The 10,318-nt window shown below is 39.7% G+C and overlaps 1 pseudogene; it reads left to right on the top strand.

The window, feature by feature from the left end:
• The first annotated feature begins 9,983 nt into the window (after window positions 1-9,983).
• On the top strand, window positions 9,984-10,156 carry LOC140599353 (NADH dehydrogenase [ubiquinone] 1 beta subcomplex subunit 1-like; annotated as a pseudogene).
• The last annotated feature ends 162 nt before the right edge of the window (window positions 10,157-10,318 follow it).

Raw genomic sequence — 10,318 nt, 5'->3', positions numbered from 1 at the left:
TGGTTTAGTGCCACCTTCAGCCCAGGGTATGATCCTGGAGACCCCGGATTGAGTTCCATGTCTGGCTCTCTGCATGGAGCCTGCTTCTCCCTCTGCCTGTGTCTCTGCCTCTCTCTCTCTCTCTCTCTCTCTCTCTCTGTGTGTCTCTCATGAATGAATAAATAAATAAAATCTTTTTTTTTTTAATGTATCTTCAGGTTTTTAAGCCTGCCGGAAAGTGACCTTACTTATATACCTGGTAAGGCTCTAGGAAACACTGAAAGCAAAGTACCATGTAGATAATTTTAAGGGACTTTATTGGTTTCATAAAGTTGACCTTAGTTCTTAAAAGCTATCTGTTTGTATCTGAGTCTATGACTTTCTTAAATATGACATTCCTGTCAAAACCTTGGTAATATAACCAACATTTCCCATGGTGATCCATTGCAAGGACAAGAGATTCTTATTAGCCCATAGGCCAGTGGCTTGTTAAAAATGCAGACTCAGGGATGCCTGGGTGACTCAGTGGTTTAGTACCTGCCTTCAGCCTGGGGTGTGATCCTGGAGTCCTGGGACTGAGTCCACATCAGGCTCCCTGCGTGGAGCCTGCTTCTCCCTCTGCCTATGTCTCTGCCTCTCTCTCTCTCTCTCTCTCTCACGAATAAATCAATAATACAATCTTTAAAAAAATGCAGACTCAGATCCCACTCTGGAACTCCTGAATCAGAACTGACATTTTAGATAAGGTCTCCAATTCACTGTTGTGACATTTGAATTCACATTAGAATTTTATAAGTTCACTTCTAAACTATCAACATTTCCTTCTAATTAATATACACAACTTATACTGTATGACATAAAAACAGTACTCTAAAATGTATATGCTTGGGATCCCTGGGTGGCTCAGCGGTTTGGCGCCTGCCTTCGGCCCAGAGTGTGATACTGGAGACCCGGGATTGAGTCCCATGTCAGGCTCCCTGCATGGAGCCTGCTTCTCCCTCTGCCTGTGTCTCTGCCTCTCTCTTTCTCTCTGTTTCTGTCTCTCATGAATAAATAAATAAAATCTTTAAAATAAAAAAGTAAATAAAATGTATATGCTTGGGTTGATACCATTATTTGATAATATATGTAGAAGCATACAATATTTATATTGTTTTTGGGGGGTCATATGCCATCCTCTTACTTCAGGGCTAGAGAATACATTATAGCATATTACTGTGCTGAAAATGATCTTATTGAATAAAGTAGGGGAAACACCTAAGCCAGAAACAGTTTTCCTAACTTCTCTTAGTCTTCAGTAAATTTGAACCCTACCCATCACCACTTGGTCAACGTATTACTTATTTTCGGAGCTGCAACACACAGGGATGTGATAATAGAGAATTATGGACACCTCCTCTTTGTGGTTGAGGATAGGTTCCTTCCAGATTTCCCAACCCATACTCAAGGTTTTTTCCTTCCTTTAAAGACTATGTCTTCAAAGATTCTTCTATACATGACTGGAATTCAGATCCCTGCAGTAAGGGAAATAAGTAAGGGTTTGTAGATGCAGAGAAAAAATTTTTATTTTTTTTTATCTTTAAATTTAGTCTCCCCTTCCTTAAGTTAACAGCATCATTTACTGTAGATTACTGGTAATTCTAAAAATGCAGTTGCATAAAATTGTACTGCTCCCAACTTAAACTCTATTTCCTGCCCTTTGTTTTTGTTTCCATTATACTTGGAAGTGGAGCTCAAGATCTGAGCTTTGGAAATCCCTCCTGTGTATTCTAAAGGGGTGTCAGAAAACAGTATTTTGGGAAATAATTTTCTAGAATTCTACGATGTCTTCTCTACTGAGGACAATACTGGATTGAAAATTAGAGGCTCTCCAACAAAACTATATATATAGTTATGTATATAATATATAAATTTTTAAATAAACGGGTCTTGCTATACCTAAACTAGATCTGATTGCCTTTTTGGAGCCAAAGAAGGAGGCTGGAATATTAAGAGAAAAGAGACAGTAGCCTTATATCCAGGTAGGTGGGAATGAATGAAGCAGATGACATAGCTTAGGTCCAAAATTTAAGGAGGAAGCCAGACCATAAAGCACGGTTTGGGAAACTTTGTTGAATGAAAATAACTTTCTAGAATATTAAGTTCATTTCCCTTGCTATGACAGAGGGACAATCCTATCTAACACTCCCCATGCTCCTATATCCTCTAAGGATTCTCTTTCTGTTCCCCTGGTCCTCCAACCTATTCATAGTGAGGATAAAGGACTTTCCATTGCCTGTGAGGGCCTGAATTGATATATCTGTGTTTCTATTGCTTTGGGGGACCCGGCGAAATCTGTGCCTATTTCTGAGGAATTTGTTTGAACCCAATTTTAAAATTCCATTTTTGCTTCTTGACAGAAATATGCAAGGGGAGTGGTCAGAATATTAGGTTCAGAAAAGTTGTAAACACTGGAGATAGATATCACATATCTTCTACTTTATGATTTCCAAACTCATGGAGGCCTCAAATGTCATCTTACAAAATCCCACTCAGTAAATTCATCAGAGTACAAGGCACCTCCCTAAAATAAGAACATCATGGCAGCCCTGGTGGCTCAGCAGTTTAGCGCCATCTTCGGTCCAGGGCCTGATCCTGGAGACCCCTGATCAAGTCGCCCTTCCGGCTCCCTGCATGGAGCCTGCTTCTCCCTCTGCCTGGGTCTCTGCCTCTCTCTCTTTCTCTGTGTCTCTCGTGAATAAATAAATGAAATCTTTAAAAAAAATAAAAATAAAATAAGAACATTTGTATTTCACTTCAAAATTCCCTTTTTCTTCATATGAACTAACATTAGAAATTTCAACTCTGTGTTCTCTAATTCCTAAATGGTAAAAATAATATCTATTTACATCATATTTTTTACATCATATAATTGCTAAAATATTAACGTCATAGGGGAGCTTAGAACATTGTCCAAAATATAATAAAGCATACACTGTTACCGTATTTCTTCACAACTCTCATTTTATAATTTTGGCTTGTTTATATAAAGTTGCTGTATGTCTATGTCCCAGATGTTATCCTTCTGTGATTAGTTTCTGTGAAATTTGGTTGTGATTTTAGATTCTAAAGTACTCATATACCATGTACATGTGTTTTGTAAGATGTGATTTAGGTAGTCAAAACCCATATGTCTGGTGCACCTGGGTGGCTCAGATGTTTGGGCATCAGCCTTTGGCTCAGGTCATGATCTCAGGGTCCTGGAATTGGGTCCTCGGAGCCAGCCCCATGGCTCCTGGCTCAGCAGGGAGCTTGCTTCTCCCTCTCCCTCTGTGTCTCCCCCTGCTCATGCTCTCTCTCTCTGTATCTCTCTGTTTCCATTGAATAAATAAATCTTAAAAAAAAAAAAACCCGTATGTATTAAATTGTTTTCTTCACAAACATAAATTTACTTCAGTCAAAAAGTAATCATCAGGATTTTCATCTGCTTTCCTCAGAATGTATCTGAATTGTGGTATAATTAATGTTAACCCAAATGTATACTTATGTGTTAATAATCCTGAGATTAGTTTACAACATTCATGGTGTTTCTTTAGTAAGAAATGTTTTTGTGGTTGCTTCTAAAGCATGGATCACAGTCTTCGTATCCTGTGAAAAAGTGGAAATATTAATAACAACTTTCTCTAATGTCATTTATATGGTTATTCATAAAATTTTTATTAGAACATTTTATGATTGATGGTTAATTTTCTAAGCAATATAACACATGCTAGTGCTTCAAATGTTTGCTTTCCATGAGGAACAGTCCCATTTTAAAATTACAGTTATATACAAGAATCTTTTTTTGATAAAATACCTATAATTTATTCAGAAGTTTTGGGAGTTAAAATTTCTCTTATTCTTGTTTTATAATTCCATAACAATGCTTCCTTTTGTATGATAGTTTCTACAGCCTCAATGAATTGTGTTTTTGTTTTTGTTTTTGTTTTTCTGTTCTGTTTGGATAACAATTTTCAACTTAGTACATTTTAAGACTGTGTAGGGTTCAAGTAAGAATCAGCCATATGACAATTGCCAATAAAATTACATGGGTATTTGTTTGTATAAATATTACTCATACGTTGGTTCATGACTTTCCTTGTTTGTTTCTTTTTTTGGTTAGTGAGTGGTCAGCGGTTGTTTTATCCGTTCTTGGTGAATTGTTATAATAGAATTAAGGTCATTGTCTATTTAAAGGATGAACATATATTCCCTTTGTGAAAAAAATATCTCTTTGAATTAAAGGTGATGTTTTAAAACTCATGACATTGGGGATCTCTGGGTAGCTCAGCGTTTTAGCGCCTACCTTCGACCCAGGGCGTGGTTCTGGAGTCACCGGATAGAGTCCCACATTGGGCTCCCTGCATGGAACCTGCTTCTCCCTCTGCCTGTGTCTCTGCACCCCCCACCCCCCGTCTCTCATGAGTAAATAAATAAAATCTTAAAAAATAAAACTCATAACATTATATGAATTTTAGGTTTTTATTTTTGTTTTTTTTAATTTTAAGTTTTATAGTTTACTCTTAATTGTGGTGTAGACATATGCCATCACATTTACCATTTTAACCATTTTAAACTGCAGTGTGAAATATATTTATGTTGTAAAATCAACCTCTGAGATTTCTCATCTTGCAAAATAGAAGCTCAGTACCTGTTAAACAACCACTTCCATATGTATCTCTATTCTAAGCCCCAGCAACTACATTTTCCTCCTTTTTTTATTCCTACCTTCCTCACTCTCTCCTTTCCTTCCCTACTTCCTTCTCTTATACTACATTAGGTTCCTCACATAAGTGAAAGCAGTGTATCTGTCTCTGTGACTTGTTTACTTCACTTAGCATAATGTCACTGATGTGGGAAATAAAGGCAAAAGAAAAAAACTAATTTCTTTACTGTCTACAGCCCATTAAGAGGTCCTTGAAACAGGTAGAGTGACATTCTTCTGGGAGCTCAACTGCCTCAACGTTAATGCTTTGCTAAGAGCAAAAGGACAATCTTAGCTTAACAATATCCCCAATGTCCAGGATCCTGTAAGTCTACATTAACATATAAACATTCCTTTGGAAACTTCCATTATCTTTAACCCCCCAGTTAGCAATGTTAGCAATCATCTTCCAAGAATATGGCCACTGATACACATCTGAAAGTTCTCATGACCAAACTTTATTTATTTATTTATTTATTTATTTATTTATTTATTTATATTTTTAGAGAGAGTGAAAGTGAGAAGAGGGGTGAGGGGGAAAGAGAGAGAGAGAGAATCTTAAGCAGGCTCCACAATCAGCATAGAGCCCAGTGTGGAGCTTGATCTCTCGACCCTAAGATCATGACCTGAGCTAAAATCAAGAGTGGGATGTTTATCTGACTGAGCCACCCAGGCTCTGCATTACTAAGGTTCTATTAGTAATAAATGACATTTTTTTTACATTTATTTTTATTTAAGTTCAGTATGCCAACATATAGCCATCAAACTATGAAAGGCAAATAGTTTAACCATACAATTAATGTACCCAGCTCCCCACCCCAGGTGTTATTATGTAAATTTAACAATTTTTTCTTCTATTTTATTTTATTATAAATTTATTTTTTATTGGTGTTCAATTTGCCAACATATAGAATAACACCCAGTGCTCATTCCGTCAAGTGTCCCCCTCAGTGCCCATCACCCAGTCACCCCCACCCCCATAAATGACATTTTTGTAACTCCAGCTAGTTCCCTCAAGATTCTGGAAAACTTGTTTCCAAAATTCCTTAATGGCTTATGTTATCAAAGAAAAAAAAAAGAAAAAAAAAGACTTACTTTATCCCTAAGCCCCTCCCAACTTGTAAGTACATAATTGGTCACCTGTCACAATCCCAGTACAGCTGTTTCTCCCCAGGGTTCCTGTCCCTGTGCTTTAATAAAACCACCTTGTTGCATCGAAGATGTCTCAATAATTCTTTCCCAGCTGTCAGCTCCAAACCCCAGTATTTCCTACATCATTTGGCAACTTTGAAGGGATTCAGTCTTCTCATCTGGATACTTTTTTTTTTTTTTTTAATATTTTTTGTTTTTATTCATGAAAGATGCACAGAGAGAGAGGTGGAGACATAGGAGAGGGAGAAGCAGGCTCCCTTCAAGGAGCCCGATGTGAGACTCAATCCCAGGACCTGGGGATCATGCTCTGAGCCAAAGGCAGACGCTCAACCGCTGAGCCACCCAGGCATCCCTCTCATCTGGATTCTGGGCCTCAGTGTAATCTTGATGAGTACTTTCCTCTTCCTTTACTCTCATTTCAGGGGCCCTTCAAGGAGTACGGTCTTATTGGAACACTTTCATGTTGATTGCTCAGGCTGCAGTCCTCTAGCCCATGTCTACTTTACGAGAAGGAGAAACCCTGACTTTTAGGGGGAAGTTTGTATGATGGCTAGAATGGTATTAAGATCCAGAAACTTGTCTTCTCTTTATTCTTGTCTTTATACAAACTTGTCTTCCTTGGGCACAAGAAGAGCCCACCTAAGTGACTAGCATGGCTGCCAAACTTAAGAGTCCTGTGTTCGGTTTCCTTCTCGTTCATCAAATGTGATCCTTTTTGCATCTTTGGTCTAGCAACTTTTGGCTATAAGACCTCCACTCAAAACCAGCCAAGACCAGTACCTTATTGAATTAAAACCCAACCAGGACCATTTCCTCCAGAAGTTGGCTGTAAAGACTTCATGTATTGCAGGTCACTTAGATCATGATGGATTTCTATCTTTACTGTTTTCTCACAATGTCCTCTACTAACTACTTAAACTACAAAATTGTGTAATTCTCCCTTGTAAAACTTTCCTAGTATTTATCATGGATTAGAAATGGCAGATTCAGGCAGCCCAGGTGGCTCAGTGGTTTAGCGCAGCCTTCAGCCCAGGGTGTGATCCTGGAAACCTAGGATCAAGTCCCACGCTGGGGTCCCTGCATGAGCCTGCTTCTCCCTCTGCCTGAGTCTCTGCCTCTCTCTCCCTCTGTGTGTCTCTCATGAATAAATAAATAAAATCTTTAAGAAAGAAATGGCAGGTTCTTCATGGCACAGCACAGCCTTCATGAAAGGCAACCACACAGCCTTCATGGCATGGCATGGTATTTCAGTCTGTGAACCAGGCACCTATCTGTTTTGCTGTTCTTTTTCTTGTTTTCAAGTATATGAATAAATTTAAACAGATTTCAATAAAAATTCCTACCAGGCACCTATCTGTAGCCTAAGATGCAATGGGGAAATAGGGGAGGTGATGCCAACATCCCTGATAAATAGCCATTTTGTTCGAGGATGCCTCTGGTTGGTTTTGACACAGGGAACCTCTGATGTATCCTGTGTGGGACGCCACAGAGGAGTTAGGGGGGATTTTTGATATTGGACCTTCTCTCTTCTTCAGTTCTCAAGGACTCTCCCTTGGAACACCTTTTAACCCAGGAATAATTTGGATTGCAAAATTTAAGAAAGGACTGATCTCCTGTAAAACTCCATGGCCTCAGTAGTATCTGTCAGTTATATCTCTTCTACAGGAAAAAGAGTAAATGGATAAGGACCATAAGTCCAGGCCTTCAGGGCTTTAAATCAGCCACCTGGACCTAAGCCATCTTGTAGAACATGTTTGGTCACTTCACTTCACCAGACCGTAAACTCCATCCAGACATATTGGATAATAATCATCTAGGCAGCCTCCTGGTAGAACCCACGTTGCTGGAGGAGACACAGGCCATCCACAATAAAGACGACACTGGCTCTCTCACAGTTCCTCCTTCTAATACAGTTGGAGGCTTCTCCCTCATTTCCCAGGTTAATACTATTATTGGATTCAACTGTAGTTAGTCTACTTTGAGACAAGGACTTTATTATTTATTTATTCATTCATTCATTCATTCATTCATTCATTCATTCATTCATGAGAGACACAGAGAGAGGGAGAGGCAGAGACACAGGCAGAGGGAGAAGCAGGCTCCATGCAGGGAGCCTGATGTGGGACTCAATCCCCAGTCTCCAGAATCACACCCTGGGCTGCAGGCGGCGTTAAACTGCTGCGCCACCGGGGCTGCCCCGCGACAAGCACTTTAAGGAATATTTCCAAGTAGCTGCCCAAACTCTGTTTTGCGGAAGTTCCCTGTCTTCTCTGGCCTGAGACGGACTACATATTTCTACTTTGGTGGGAAAAAAACATGGCATCTACTCATCTGTCAGAGCTGACAAGGTTTAGAACAGGAACCCTCTTTCTCTGCCTTCTGGTGACACCCCACCTCTTGTGCCTCCCCTTCCTCTCCTCCTGTTTCTGCCCCACTTTGGGGCTGACCTGCATAAGTAGCTGTTATACCATCCTCTATGCCTCCAGAACATTGGCTCCTCCTCCTCTCTTTGCTGCCAAGGAGTGAAGAGCACTTCTTCCCTGGACTTACACCACCCACATCAGATTTCCTAACTGGTGATCCAGGTAAAAAGTGACAATGGGAAGCAAATTGATCAACTTTTAAAGTGGACCCAGGTGGAACTTAATTTTGATATTTAAATCTAATTTGTTGGGGATCCCTGGGTGGCTCAGTGGTTTGGCGCCTGCCCTCGGCCCAGGGCGTGATCCTGGAGTCCTGGGGTCGAGTACCACATCAGGCTCCCTGAATGGAGCCAGCTTCTCCCTCTGCCTGTGTCTCTGCCTCTCTCTCCCTCTGTGTATCTCATGAATAAATAAATACAATCTTTAAACATAAATAAATCTAATTTGTTTGTCGGTTTAATTAAAAGACATGTCTTTAGGGATGCCTCGGTGGTTCAGCAGTTGAGTGTCTGCCTTCGGCTCTGGTTGTGATCCTGGGGTCCTGGAATCAAGTCCTGCATCAGGTTCCTTGCAAGGAGCCTGCTTCTTCTTCTGCCTATGTCTCTGCCTCTCTCTGTGTGTCTCTCATGAATAAATAAATAAAAGCTTTTAAAAAAGAGAGACATGTCTTTAGAATTATCAGCATTAAATATAAAATTTTTATTCTACCAGGGATTACTGAAGGTCAAATAGGCTTATGTTATTTCTGTTGCAGTTTGTTAGCAAAAAGGTGACTTAAAAAGATGGTTAATTTTGTCTGACTCAGTTTTCATGGGTAATTGTTAAGATACCTTTCAAAGTCTTTGGTAACCTGAAACTTGGAGGTTTTGCTTGGATGATAGATTGGATTAAATTCGTTGGACATCTAGGTCTCTTCCAAAAAAGACAAAATACTAAAGTATTGATTACTGAAGGAGGTTTATCTGCTTTTGACTTTTTATTGCTAAGAAACTAAGGATATCTGGGTGGAAATCAGGTTTTGTGCTTAAATGTATTCATAAATTTGCCATCCAACGGATTCTGGTGTAATAGTTCATGGTTGAATACTACTTAGTTTCCACTGGAGATTAAGGTTTCTAATAGTTAAAATTCACTAAGTGGAATTAAGACTGATGGAAATAAGGGAAGCAACTCTGTATGTGTAAGAAGGACACAAGGAATGGGAATACAAGGTAATTTTGTCCTAAGTGAGACTGGCTGCTTGGAGAGAAATGGCTTCAGACAAAATGTGAATGCAAAAGAAAATTGCTGAAGGTTTGTGAAGGGAAATCTTTGGAAAGGAATTTTATGGGTGGTCATGATGGACTAAGGTTGAAATGAATGGATTTTATTTATTTCTATTTTTTAGAAGATTTTATTTGTTTATTCCTGAGAGACACAGAGAGAGATGCAGAGACATAGGCAGAGGGAGAAGCAGGCTCCATGCAGGGAGCCCAACACGGGACTCGATCCTCCCCCCCACCGCCACCCAGGATCACACCCTGGACTGAAGGCCGTGCTAAACCACTGAGCCACCCAGGCTGCCCCGAGTCCCTTTTTTTTTCCTTTTTTTTTTCTGACTCCCTATTTTGATAAAGGTTCCCCAGATGCTTTTGATGTGCAGTCAAGTTTGAGAATTCCAGCTGTAGATGATAGACTAAAACATTAACCAATGACTAAACTCATTCATGATGAACTTAATTCAGATTGTTTGTGACCACTGGGTACCTATACTTGTGCCTGTGGGATTTGTCCTTGGATGTTATCTAGACAGAATGATGAAAAACTAACTGCCTTCCAGAACAAAAGTTTGTTGTTTAAAAGGAAATTAAGATCCAATGAAGAAGTCACCTGGAAGTAAAGGCAGTGACTGAATTTTTTTTAAAGATTTTATTTATTTACTCATGAAAGACAGAGAGAGAGAGGCAGAGACATAGGCAGAGGGAGAAGCAGACTCCTGACAGGGAGCCCATGCAGGACTTGATCCTAGGACCCGGGATCATGCCCTGAGCTAAAGGCAGAT

The sequence above is a fragment of the Vulpes vulpes genome, chromosome 1, assembly GCF_048418805.1.
Source record: "Vulpes vulpes isolate BD-2025 chromosome 1, VulVul3, whole genome shotgun sequence".
In the NCBI taxonomy this organism is placed as follows: domain Eukaryota; kingdom Metazoa; phylum Chordata; class Mammalia; order Carnivora; family Canidae; genus Vulpes; species Vulpes vulpes.
Note: the sequence above shows the minus strand (reverse complement) of the source record. Positions and strands in the feature narration are given on the sequence as shown.